The following is a 14,004-nucleotide window of genomic DNA, read 5'->3' on the forward strand; positions in this document are numbered from 1 at the left end:
CCTTACTCCAGTCTGTAAGACCACTGGCGATTCTGAGGATACAGAATCTGCCTGTCTTCTCACTCCTCTTCTTGCTAATTCCTTCCTAGTCTTCTTGGACAAAGACTTCCCTCATTCCCCAGAATACACATTTTATCTTACCTAAGTCTCTGGTTCAAGGCAGCTTTGCAGAGTCTTGAGTTATTTCTGTAACGTCAGGCAAAGATGGAGGATGAAAAACATATGAGATCATCTCTTAAAATCCAGGATCTAGGTGCTCCAGATGGACATAGGGCTCCACAATGTTCCCTGACCCCCACAACCTCAGCCAAGACTGGAAAAGTCATGGGCTTTCCCCACTGGGCAGCAGATGGTTGGGTTCTACTTCCAGTACTCTCTCCTAGTGGGCTTGTTCCCCGTCTTCAATATCTAGTGCTGCCATAGCAAAAAATGCCACAAGTGGCTGGCTTTAAAACCAACAATTTGTTTTCTCACAGTTCTGGAGGTGAACAGTCCAAATCAGGCCTTACCCACAGCAATTCTTTCTGTGGGCCTCTCCTAATTTCTGGTGACTGGTAGCAACCTATGATGTTCCTTTGCTTATAGACAGGTCTTCATGTTGTGCCTGTCATTCTCCTGTGTGTTTGTCCATGTCAAGTCTTCCTTTTCATGAAACATCTCTCAGAGATGATTAGGTTTAGGACCCATCCTTATTCCAGTGTGACCTCATTTACATGACAAAAGAAAACCCTTATTCACAAACAGGGTCGTATTTATAGGAATAGGGTTAGGACTTGAACATATATCTTTTGAGGGAACACAATTCAATCCATAATAGTACCCTCTTGCTTCCATATTATTTGAATGGATCTCATTCTTTAAAATTTCTAGGGAAATGTAGAAAGAAGAGTCTCTTCAATAAATGGTGTTGGGAACTTGGATTTCCACATGCAGAAAAATGAACGAGGATCTACACCTCACACCACACACAAATACAAATCCAAAATGGATTAAAGAACTAAATATAAAAATTAAAATCATAAAAATCTTAGAAGAAAAGGCAGGAGCAACACTGTAGGGCCTAGTTTTTAATGACTGGTTCTCTTATACAATAACAAAAGCACAACTATCAAAAGTCAAAATAAATAAATGGGACCTCATAAAAATTTTAAACTTTAATTCATCAAAAGACTTTACAAAAAATAAAAAGATAAGCTACCAGCTGGAAGAATATCTTCAGAGACCACGTATCTGACAAGCATCTAATAACCAAAATATATATTAAAATCTTCAACACTTAACAATAAAGAAGACAAATAACCCAATCATAAAATGAATTGAATAGACATTTCACCAAAGAGGACATTCAAATGGGCACCAAACACATGAAAACATGCTCAGAATCATTAGCATCAGAACCACAGTGAGATACCATTGCACTCCCACAAGGACAACTGAAAGGAGCTCAGATGGTGTAGTGGTTAAGGTATTTGGCTACTAAGCAAAAGGTCAGTGGGTTGAACTCTCAAGTCATTCCACAGAAGAAAGATGATGCAGTCTGTTCCTATAAAGATTTACAGCCTTGGAAATCTAATGAAGGTTGCTATGAGTCAGAATTGACTTGATGGCAGCAAGTTTGGTTTTGGAGGACTGCTAATACTGGGGGTGAGGAGAGAAAGAAAATAACAGATTTTGTCAAGATGTGAGGAGACTGGAACCTTTATTTATTGTTGGTGGGAATACAAAATGATAGAGCCACTGTGGAAAACAGTGTGGCAGTTCCTCAAAAATCTAAAAATAGAACTACCATATGACCCAGCATCCCACTCCTAGGTGTATATCCAAAACACTTGGAAGCAGAAGTTCAAAAAGAAATCTGTACACTAATATTCATTGCAGCACTATTCACAATAGCCAAAAGGTAGAAACAACCTAAATGGATAATCAAAATGTAATATGTACATGAAAAGGAATACTACTCAGCCTGTACGAAAATGAAGTCTTGATACATGCTACCATATGGATAGAGCTGGATGACATTTTGCTGAGTGAAATAAGTCAATCACAAAAGAACAAATATTATATGACCTCACTGATAATGAAAAAAAAGGCAAATGTATGGAAAACAACGTATATTAATGGTTACCAGGGGCAGGAGGAAGGAGAAAGGGAAGAGTTAATAGTGATGGAAATATTGCATTGATTGAGGGTAGGGCTGCACAGCCAATTATTGTAATTATTGTCAATAAGCTGTATACCTATAAAAAGATGAACTGGCAAAAGTTGTGTGAAACAAAAATAAACCCTTTTATACATACAATACTGCATTGTCAGTGATAACAAACATTAATCTACAGGTAAATAGATGGATAGACAGGCTGAATGATCAGGTATGTCTAGACAAAAGGGAATATACCCATGACCATATATATATAAGGTTGGGAGATGATACATATGTATTTGTATGTGCTTTAAGAATGTCCAAATATATAATAGAGCTAGCAAGGGGCAAAGTTATGATAACTTCTTAGCCACAGTTAACTGCCCAGAGGGAATGAGTAGTTAGACCTATGGGCTCAGGACCGTGGTTCCAGGGGACAGCAATCTCAATTGGCATAACAAACTACAAAAAAACATTGTTCTATAACCTACTTTGGTGAGCAGCTACTGGGGTCTCAAAAGCTTCTAAGTAGCCATGTAGCTGCAACAATGGGTCTCTCCTCATCCAGAGCAAAGAAGAATGAAGAAAACCAAAGACACATGGAAACAATTAGTCCAAGGGAACTAGTAAACCACACAATCCTCAGCCTATATGACTATGAGACCAGAAGAACTTGATGGTGCCCAGCTACTACTGTCAATCACTTCGAGATCCTGGATAGAGTGGGAGAACAATGTGGAATAAAACTCATAATCATTAAAAAAAAAAAAGACCAGATTTACTGGTCTGATAGAGCCTGGTGAGACCCCTGAGACTGTGGCCCCTAGTTACCCTTCAGGTCTGGAGCTGAACCCACTCCTGTGGCTTCCAGCCAAACAACAGACAGACATATGGGGTGAACACTTACATCAGGTAGATACACTCCTCGGAGCAATCAATCTTGGGAGAACAGATTGTACAGGAAGTGTTTACACAGGGAGGTAGCTCAGGGGCCAGGAATGCATAGGAAAGAAGGTCACAAGGAAAAGGTAACTGGTGGGAAGAAGTGGGAAGAGAGCTGTTACATTGTGGGGAATTGCAGTAAATGTCATAAAACAAAATGGGTATGAACTACTGTATGGAAAATGAATTTGCTCTGTAAACTTTCACCAAAATCACGATAAAAATTAAATAATAAAAAAATATTAAAAAGCTGTGTGATGGATATATTTACAATGACTAAAAAAGAGAGAGAGAGTAGCTACTAAGGCTGCCTATGCAAAACCAACCACCTCATTGGATTTGGTTTCTTGGTTTGAGGGTTTAGGTCACGGTTTCATGGAGCATCCCAGTTAATTGGCCTAATAACATGTTTAGTGCTTCTGTTCTACCTCCTGGTTCATCTGTAGTGCCCGGGGTCTTAAAAGCTTGCATAAAACCATCCAAGGTACAATAATTGGTCTTTTTTCACCTGGAATAACAGAGGAAGAAGGAGAGTTAGGAACAAGAGGAGGACATAGAATATGTGGCTAATTGCCTCCATGAATAATTGCCTCCTCTGCAATGTGACCAGAAGAATTGGACAGTGCCTGGCTACCACTAAACATTTTGATCAAAGATTCCATAGATGAATCCTGATCAAAAGTGGGGAAATGCAGAACAGGATTTCAAATTCTCATGTACTCCAGACTTCCTGAAAAGTATGAAGATAGGATGAACCCCTGAAACTATTGCCCTCAGATAATGTTTAAACCTTAAACAAAAATACTCCCAGAAGTCTTCTTAAAACCAAACAATAGTTTAGATCAACTAATAAAAAATGGTCAACTGCCTTCAACATTATGCTCTTTTAAGAACAGTATGGAATCAAACTGATAACAGCAACTCAAAAGATTAGATAGGAACCTTAGGGGGCTGTGAATTTATGTCAATGTAGGAAGAACAACTCAGGAAAGTAGGATGAGAACAGTTACACAACTCAAAGAATGTAACCAGTGCCACTAAACGGTACAGGTAGAAACTGTTGAATTGGTATATGTTTTGCTGTGTCTGTTCTCAACAACAACAAAATAAATAAAATTATGTATAAACAAAATTCCAAGGAAGAGGCTGCACAAATGCAAGACACTGTCATTGTTATCAAATGTAAACCAACAACCCTACGGTACATATAGAATCAAAAACCAAACCAGTTGCCATTGAGTTGATTCCAACTCAGAGTGACGCCATGTGTGTCAGAGTAGAATTGTGCTCCACAGGGTTTTCAATGGCTTCTGTTTGATAGTAGATCATCACACCCATCTTCCAAGGCACCTCTGGGTGTATTTGAATTGCCAACATTTTGTTCAGTAGCCAAGCATGTTACCCATTTGCACCACTCAGGGACTCCTTAATGGACAAAGACACTCAGCATATGTGCCCTGAACAAACCTGTAGAAACCACGAGTATGTGACCTCTGCTTTGTTATGTGCCCCATCCCAAGCTTAACCCTACTTTCCTCTCCTCCTCCATGCCACATCACATTCCTGTGTTTTTGGTGTCTTTCTGTGCACGCTGCAGGGTTGCCTATGAGAAATGAGCCTTGTTGGCCATTCTACAAATTCACGGCCCTGCCTGACAGCTAACAAGCTCTGTAGCCAGGAAGCACAACGGAGTGAAGGCCCAATTAGGGTGAGGAGAGGTTTCTGCAAAGGTTTAAATGTGCTAACAAGCCGTCAGAGAAGGGCAGGAAGCCCCTAATAGCCCTCCTGCTGTCAGAGCGGCTACAGTGAAGGCAGCTACTGAACAGGCTGTTCTATACCCCAGCCTAAGGATGCTGGTCACGCGTCTTTCTCGCTCAGAATTACTCTCACTGACAACAAAAAGGGGAAGGGGGATACTATTACTAGGCAAGGAAACAAGCCCCACCTCAAGGCAAATTTTCCTAAAGCACAGTGCTGGATGGCTTCACACCCCTTTCTCATCTGTCTTTAGTAGTTTCCCATTGCCTACAGGATAAAATGTCAACTTCCCCCAGCCCTGCCTGATAATCAAAGGGGCCCAAAACCCCATGGCTGGGTTTCTTCAAGGGTAGTTTGGGGGTCACAGGCAGCAGAATCATCAGATACTTGTTTTAAAGGTGCAACCCCTTCCCCAGCTCCCAAGTTAGAATCTTGGGGACAGAGATGGGGCTAAACTCTGGATGTTTAACAAGCTTCTTGGCATGATTCTCAAGAAATTCATTCACTCATTCACTCACTCACTCACTCACTCAATAAGTATTCAGGTAATAGCAACTCTATGCCAGGCATTGTGATGGGGGTTGGGGATAAGAGGTGAACAAAAGACGTTCCCTGCTGCCCTGGGGCTATGGAGGGACAGACATGAATCAAATGATCACACATGTGGACACGCACTTCATTACCAATGTTGGGTCTAGCCAACATCCTGTGACAGGACCATACTCGGGGGTTGAGAGTCCTACTTCTGGCAGGGCTTCTCCTGGCTTTGCCTCGGACAGTGTGGAGCCCTGAGCAGCTTACCTCACTTCTCCAAGTCAGTTTCTTCCTCTGCAAAACAGGCCAATCATACCTACCTCATACTGTTGAGGAGAGAGAAAATCCATGTGAAGGGCCTAGCACAGTGTCTGGTGCTTCGTAAGAGCACAATAAATGTTGGTATTATAAGGGAGGATAGGTTAGATGGGACAGTGGCGGGAGCACTCCTTGTTGTCATAGCAGCAATGTGGCATTACTAGGTACACAATGAAGTTTCAGTGGAGTTGAACTAAACATTTACAGTTTCTCCTAATTATATCATGGTCAATTCGAGGAGAATTTTACTTAGTAATTATTTCCTTTTGGAGGTAACCACTTTAAGCCTAAACAAAGACTGAACTCTACCCTTCAGATTCTGGGTGGATAGAAACTATCTCATGACCTTGGCCAAGACACTTGCTCTTGTCATCCAGAAAATGAATAAACTGGAGTAAGGGGCTGTCTCCACCAACTGTCTGTCAGTTTGTTGTATGGTGGTGGCTTGTGTGTTTCTATAATGCCAGAAGCTATCCCACCAGTATTTTAAGTATCAGCAGCGTCACCCATAGTGGATATTTTCAGTGGAGCTTCCAGACTAACACAGACTAGGAAGAAAGGCCATCTTCTTCCAAAAATTGGCCACTGCAAAACCCAGTGGATCACAACAGAATACTGTCTGATAGGGTGCTGGCAAATGAGCCTTCAAGACTGGGAGGCGCTCAAAATACACAGGAGCTGACAACAGTTGACTGGAGCGTGCCAACATTTTGTTACACGTGGGATTGCCCAGAATTGTGGCCAGCTCAACAACAACTAACAACAACAAAAGATTCAATGGAGTTTAACTAAACTTGTACAGTTTCTCCTAACTGTACTTTCTAACAACTACTGCTTATTTCACCTGGTTATCACCATCATTTCCTTCCTTTGTTTTGGAGGTAGTTACTTTAAACCTAAACAAAGACCCGGACCTACTCCTCAAATTGTTCATGGTTAGAGACTGCTTCATGACATTGACTGAACCACTTGCTGTCTGAGCAGCGGCTTCTTCTTCTAAAAAATGAATAAACTGAAGTAAGGGATGTCTAAGACTCTCAACCTGGGCAGCAACATATATTGCCAGATAGAACACTTAACTAAAACAAACAAACACACAAACAAAACCACTAGTTATCTAGATTCGTTAGTATTTCATCTAAAAGTGGCATTCTGACACTGGAAGAGTAGGAAGGACATTACTTCAGAAAGAAAGGACAGCCTTCCCCAAAAAAAGAAATGTTGACAACTTTACACATACATTACACGGGCGTTTTATTCTCAACTTGACTAGCTGGGGAAGTTTCCCCTCAGAGACCACCACCAATCCAGAGATCCATGTTTGGCCTAGTCCAATCATGATAAAGAGTCCCTGGATGGCGTGAACAGTTAAGCACTCGACTACTAGCTGAAGAGTTGGCAGTTCAAACCTAGCTAGAGGCACTTCAGAAGACAGCCTTGGGGATCAGCTTTGGAAAGGTCACAGCCAGGAAAACGCTATGGAGTAATTCCATTCTGCACACATGGGATCACCATGAGTCAGAATGAACTCGATGGCAATTAACAACAATAACCAGAATGATGATGACGATGATGATAATTATCAACAACCCTCGATACGCCAGTCTCTGTTCTAAGCACTTTATACATATTAACTCATTTAATCCCCACTACAATCCTATGGAGTAGATCTATTATTAGCTTTGTTTTACAGAAGAAGTAACTTTCTCAAGGTCACACTGCTAGAAGGTAGCAAGCTGGAATCTGAACTCAAGCAATTTGGCTTATGAGTCTAGACTCTTAATCGTTGCACTCTACAGATAGGGAAACTGAGGCCCAGAGAGAAAAAAGAATTGATCCAGGTCACAAGGCAAGTCAGCACAAAAACCGATCATAGAATCCTTGTCTTCTGACTTTTTCTCCAAACCACATTGTGGTTATTTGATCCTGCTGTCCATGGGTTCAAACCCAGCTCAACGCTGACAACTGGAAAGATCTTCTCTGGCCCTTTGGAATGAACTTCCTGAGGAAGTAGAAGCAATTAATGTATTAAAAAGAGCCAGCTCATCATGTGGATGACTTGACAGCTCTCCCCTGCCAGAATAGTCCATCCAGCAGCACATGTTGCCTAATTGAAGTAGTCAACTGCTAGTCGTTGCTGTTGGACCTTTGCTTTGCACCAGCTGAGAGAAACGGGAATGAGGCAGGTAGAGGCTCCAACCAGACAGAAGAACAATGTTTAATTAATCACCTCGCAGCCACTGCCAAGCACCCAGACATCTGATATCTCCACAGAAACCCTGTGGTAAGGCTGCATTTCCACTTCCTCTGGAAGTCTGGTTGGGGCCCCTTGGATCCTAAGGGGGAGGGAGATAATTTCCTTTCCTTTCTTCTTGTCTCCATGTCTTCAGCAGGCATTTACTGAGCTGCTTCTGTTTATCAGGGGACCCAGGCCTAGAGTTTCACACAGCTTGGAAGGAGAAACGTAAGTGCACTAGTAACTGACTACAGCACCATGTGGGAAGTAACAGAGTAAACAGGTGAACAAAACTCCATGGCAGCACAGAGGAGAAACACCCACTTTGGTGTCAAGAGTTCAGGGAGCATTTACTCCTCCTGGGGTTTGCAGTTGAGTGTGCCAGGTAGGGGGAGGTGAGGCCATTACGAGAATACTTCCTGTTAGCCCAGCAGAGCCTGCTGAGCCCTGGGATGTCCCAACATCAGAAGCAGGTGAGAAGTGGTGTGAGCCTCCCACCTGTCACTGATGAAAGATGCAAGTTATCCTACTGGGCCCTGCCAGGCCACCACTCAAAAGGGGCTTAATGGTGGGGAACGGCAAAGAGGCACAGATGTCTGGCCAGCAGGACCCCTTCTTCAACCAAGAGCCTTCTTGTATTGTACTTGGATTCACAGAAGCATAAAACAGGCAATTTGGATGTGACCTCAAAGGTTACTCTTCTATGCTGGAAAGTAGAAATCTGGCCCAGTAGAAATAACAATCCTTTAAATTTGCCTAACATTATATAGTTACACTTCATTTCATTTGGCTGTTACCTGCAGATATAATCAGTGTCCATACTCACCCTTGTGACTGCCAGAGTAATCCCTCTGGTTGACATGTGTAAATGGTGCATCCAGCCACCAGTCAGCTTTGCACCCTCATCTTACGGTGTCCATGTGACCAAAGCCTCTGGGTTTCAGGCTTCAGAAAGCCAAGATTCTGGTCCTCCAGCAAGGGAATAAACTGTCCTGAGTCACTGAAGGGAATCTGAGATAATAGACAGTCTTAATGAACAGCTCATATAACACCCAGCTCAGAGAAGCACAAGCTGACAGGAAATGTCTCATGTCCAAACACAAACGCAGTGTCCAGCACAAAGCAGGCAGCACAGGGGACATGCTTGACTGAGAATGAGAAAAATGACTGTGGCAGTAGGAAAAATCCCAATCACCCCAAACTCGGCAACTGATCCTTCTTGCAAAATGGAACCAGGCATGGAGACCCAAGGGATTCCTTGGGAGAGGGATGTGGATTGCTAATGAAAGGGGCTTTGAGACTAATTGCTACACCTATCCCCCCTGGGACATATGGGGCACAGTGGAATGGTGTCTGACATGTCTGAAAAATCAAAAGCACTTAGGTTGGCTGAAGTAGTCTATGGCAGTATTGTAGAAAGCAGGAGTGAGACAACTCAGAGCAGTCTGAAAAGAAATTTATCCAGGAGGGCTGTTTGGAGGGGTAAGGGACCCCAAAAGACACTCTGTGAGGAAGAACATTACCAGCAGTCAGTAGTCAAGGGGAATGGCAAAAAACTGCCCACCAGAAAGGGTCTCACCCATGTCAGGAATTTGCAGGCGAGAGATACTGCAAAAGGGCATGGGGGTGGCATACTCTGACCTCCTCTAAAGTCACAAGGGGGAGAGAGAACGATCAACAGCAACAGTCCAAAGCTGATTCCTATGAGGCAGAAGTCAGACATGCCACCACCTTCCAACCTTTTTACCAATTCTGACACCAACCATCCCTCCCAAGGCACTCTCTACTACTCTGCTGGGTTGGTAATTCGTTAAAATGGCAACACAGACTTCACAATTATGGGGTTTATTAAGGAAGTAACAGGCTACAGTTCAGGTTAGGAAAGGCTCAGGATACAATTCTTGGATCAGGACAGCTTCCCCTCAGCATGGTGAAAGGCACACCTCTCTTTGGCCTTTGGCCATTCGGCTGGCCTCTGTCCTCCTCGGGCAAGGATTATAAACTCTTTTATCTCTGTCAATAAGTGCACATAGGTGTACCACACTCCACCAGCAAGCCTCCTGCCCAAAGACACTCACCTTTCTCACTCTGTGGGCCAGCAAGCCCACTGCTCTTTCTTGTGCTGGTCTTTCAGTTCTGCTGACTTCATCTCTCTGCTATCTCAGAGCAGGGACCTTGGGTCCAAGGAGCTCAGGGATCTCAGGGCCAAGCACACACTCCATTCCTGCTGCTTCTCTCTTGATGGCAGTGAGAGCCCCATTTCCACTTCTGGGATGGCTCATTTTAAGCCTAGCGGAATGGCAAAACTGACTAATCCTCAAACTAGGGTTTCATACACCTTATTTCCATGGTCCCACCCCCAGAAGAGTGGCATTTACCTGATTTGTATTATTATCAAGCTATACAATCCCCTTGGTGGGTTACAAGCACCTACATTTACATAGTTCCATCCAGTCATCTGGTGGAAGTCATAAAGACCATGGCTAGAAAAGCTACACCAAGTAATTCACAGCAGGGGGGGAGGGGGGATATGTTGAATTGTAGGTGCCAATTATTCTCTTCCTTATAATAGAATGATACCGTTACATCCAGAGGTTAATGAAAAATTAAAGATCAACATACCCTTCAACTTTGAGTTTGGCCAATAACTTGTTTGGGCCAAATTCAAGAAGAAAGATAAACTGGGGGAAGACCTATTTTTTAAAAAAAGAACCTAGCTTTGATGATTTGGACAAAAATCTCAGTCTATTCAGATTGCAAAGGACACTAAAACTAAGATATTCCTTTCAGAAAAGCATGCTCTGGAGAGAAGAGATGACAGAAGCAGGATGTGGGACCACAAGTCAAGGAACGTGAGCAGCCTCTGGAAGTTGGAAAAGGCCCGGAAATAGGTTCTCCCCTAGAACCTCCAGAAGAAACACCGTTCTGCCAACCCATTTTAAACTCCTGAACTGTAAGATAATAAATCTATGCCATGTCCTGAGTCTGAGGTCAGTTTTGCTGAAAATTATCAAGAGACATCGAGGAAGCCATAGCAACCAGACATAGACCCTCCACTGTGAGGACAAAGGCTGAGTGGTTCTTATAATGGGACAGGACTGAATCCATACGCAAACTTTGTCACTTCCTAGGTGTGGGTGTTTAACATGAGTCTGAACATCTCTGGACCTCATTTTCCATATTATGAGGAGTATAACTCCCACCTCATTGGGCTCTAGAAAAGGTTAGAGGCAAAAACACCAGGTGAGTGGTAAACACTCAATGAATAGTAGCTACAATAACAGCCAAGGTTCCTGGATGATGCGAACAGTTTGTGCTTAACTACTATCCTAAATGTTATGGTTCAAACCTTCCAATTGGCACCACAGAAGAAAGACCTAATGATCTGCTTCCATAAAGACGACACCCTGCGGGGGGGAAAAAAAAAAAAATATATATATATATATATATATATATGGAAACCATCATCACCATATAGGAAGATTACAGCCAAGGAAACCTTATGGAACTGTTCTACCCTGTAACATGCACGAAGTGGCCATCGGTTGAAACCAACTCAAGAGCAATTAGTTTGGTTTAGTTTTTAGTGATAGCTGCAACAATGGAGTCAACCATACCAAACAATCGTGGAGATGGCACAGGACCAAGCAATGTTTCATTCTCTATTACACATAAGGTCTCCATGAGTCAGAGCCAGCTCAAGGGCAGTTAACAATAACAAAAACACAATAATTATTATTATTTTGGGGGCCCACTCCCACCTACACCTGCACCTGAGCCACTCGTCCACCTACACTTATGTCTCCACAGGCACCTGCACTACCTCTGCACCTACGGCTCTCACTACCCAAGCCCTATCCCCACCACCCAGCTAATGCAAGGACTCCCCTCCTGAAAGCCCCATGGCCGTAAACAGTTAATGTGATTATTGCATTTAGCCCAAATTTGCAATAGCTTCCTCTCTTTAATCACTTTGAAAGTGTTTCAAATTCCTTTCCTACGTGACTGAAATCAAAGTGGCACCTGTGAAGACAGAAAGGCTGGCTGCCAGCGCGAGGTGGAGATGTAAAACAGTCAGGCTTTGATGGGGAGAAATTATGTCTTTCTTAATTCCTTTTACCCTATAATTACCAGGCACAACCACGTGGGTGAACAGCAAAAATAACCTGCCGTATAAAGACGTGAATGTTCATGGAAGACCCCGTAGGGGAGACTCCACGGCAGCCTCCACCCCAGGCATCTGCACAGAGCTGCAGCCTTCCTTCCTCTCCAGCTCGCCATCTTGTTAAAATAGCCCTAGGAAACTAATACCACCACTGACATCCCCCACAAATCTGGGGTCAGCCAGGGTGTAGGGTCTGCCTCCTCCTCCTTCTCTCTGCTGCATTTGACTATTATCCACTCCCTCTTCACACCCTTTCCTCACTTGACTTCTCTAGCACCATTCTCCCTGTCTCTATTCCACCTCCCTGGCCTCCCACCTTCTGCCTCTTTCAAAAGTCTCCCTCTGCCTCTCTTTGACTCCTGAGTGCTGCCCTCCCCTGGGTCCTATCAGCATCTCTCTTCACCTCTCCTCTCTTTTTCCTTTTTCCTTCCCTCATCACTCCTTTCTTCTCTTCTTCGTCTCCTCATTCTCACTGCTTCAGTTAGCACCTCTACCTTGATGTTGAGGATTGAATTGTGTTCCCCAAACTTTTATGCTGAAGCCCTGTGAATGTTGCCCTGTTTGGAAACAGGGCCTTTGAAGACGTTATCAGTCCATAGGTGGTTATACCAGAGTAGGGTGGGTCCTAATCCAATCTGAGTGGGGTTCTTATAACAGAAGAGGAGAGACAAAGAGAGACAGACAGAAGGAAGATGACCCTGTGACATCAGAATTACACTGCAGCTGCAGGACAGGGAATGCCTGGAGCTACCGGAAGCTGGACGAGAACAGAAAGGATCTTCCACTAGAGCCTTGGGAGAGAATGTAGCCCTGACAATACCTTGAATTCAGACATCTAGCCTCTAGATATCAAGCATGAAAAACATCATGCTTGGTAAAGCAGTGGATCAGCAAAAAGGGGAAGACCTTCAGTGAGATGGATTGACCCAGTGGTTGCAATGACGGGCTCAAGCACAGAAATGCTTGTGAGGATCCCACAGGACCAGGTGGTGTTTCCTTCCATAATACTTAGGGTCCCTAGGAGTTGGAGTCAACTCAACAGCACCTCACAACAATAGCTTCCAGAATTGTGAGACAATCAGTTTCTGTTCCTATAATCCACCCAGTCTGTGCTACTGTGTTACAGCTTTATTGTTGTTAAGGAGCTCTTGTGGTATAGTGCCTAAGGCATTTGACTGCTAATCAGAAGGTGGACGGTTCAAAGCCACCAGCTGCTCTGCAGAAGGAAGATAGGGCAACCTACTTCCCTAAGATTTACAGCCTTGGAAACCCAATGGGGGATCACTATGAGTTGGAATCAACTCAGTGGCAGTGGATTTGGATTAGTTGTTGTTGTTGTTGTTAGTGGCCATTAAGTCAACTCTAACTCATGGCAACCCTATGTGTCAGGGTAGAATTGTGCTCCATAGGGTTTTCAAGGCCTTTTGGAAAAAGATCACCAGTTCTGCCTTCCAAGGTGTCTCTGGGTTTGAATCACCAACTTTTGAGCTATTAGTTAAGCACTTAATGACCCAAGGACTCTATCTTGTTAAAATAGCCCTAGGAAACTAATACACCTGATGACCCTCAAACCAATATCCTCATCAGTAATCTCCAGGCTACAGAACTGGAACTTCCAGTAGCTGGCTAAGCATTTCAATGTGATGCCCTGCTGGTTCCTAACCTGCTCTCTCTTGGTTTCTTTTGTTTAGAGTGAGGATGCCACCACCAAGGCTTAAATCTCAAAAGCTTCTGCACTTTCTCTTTCTCTTTACATCCAGTCTAATCTGCACCACCCACATTATAGTGTGAATTAGAGAAAACTACAGATGCTTTTGAATCGTATGAACTGAATTCAGATCCTGGCTGTGAACCTTCAAGTCACATGACTTTGGCAAGTTACTTCCATGTCTTTATCTATAAAATGAGAAT

This window comes from Orycteropus afer, unplaced genomic scaffold (assembly GCF_000298275.1).
Source record: "Orycteropus afer afer isolate SDZICR_OR568_19922 unplaced genomic scaffold, OryAfe1.0 scaffold00042, whole genome shotgun sequence".
In the NCBI taxonomy this organism is placed as follows: Eukaryota; Metazoa; Chordata; class Mammalia; order Tubulidentata; family Orycteropodidae; genus Orycteropus; species Orycteropus afer.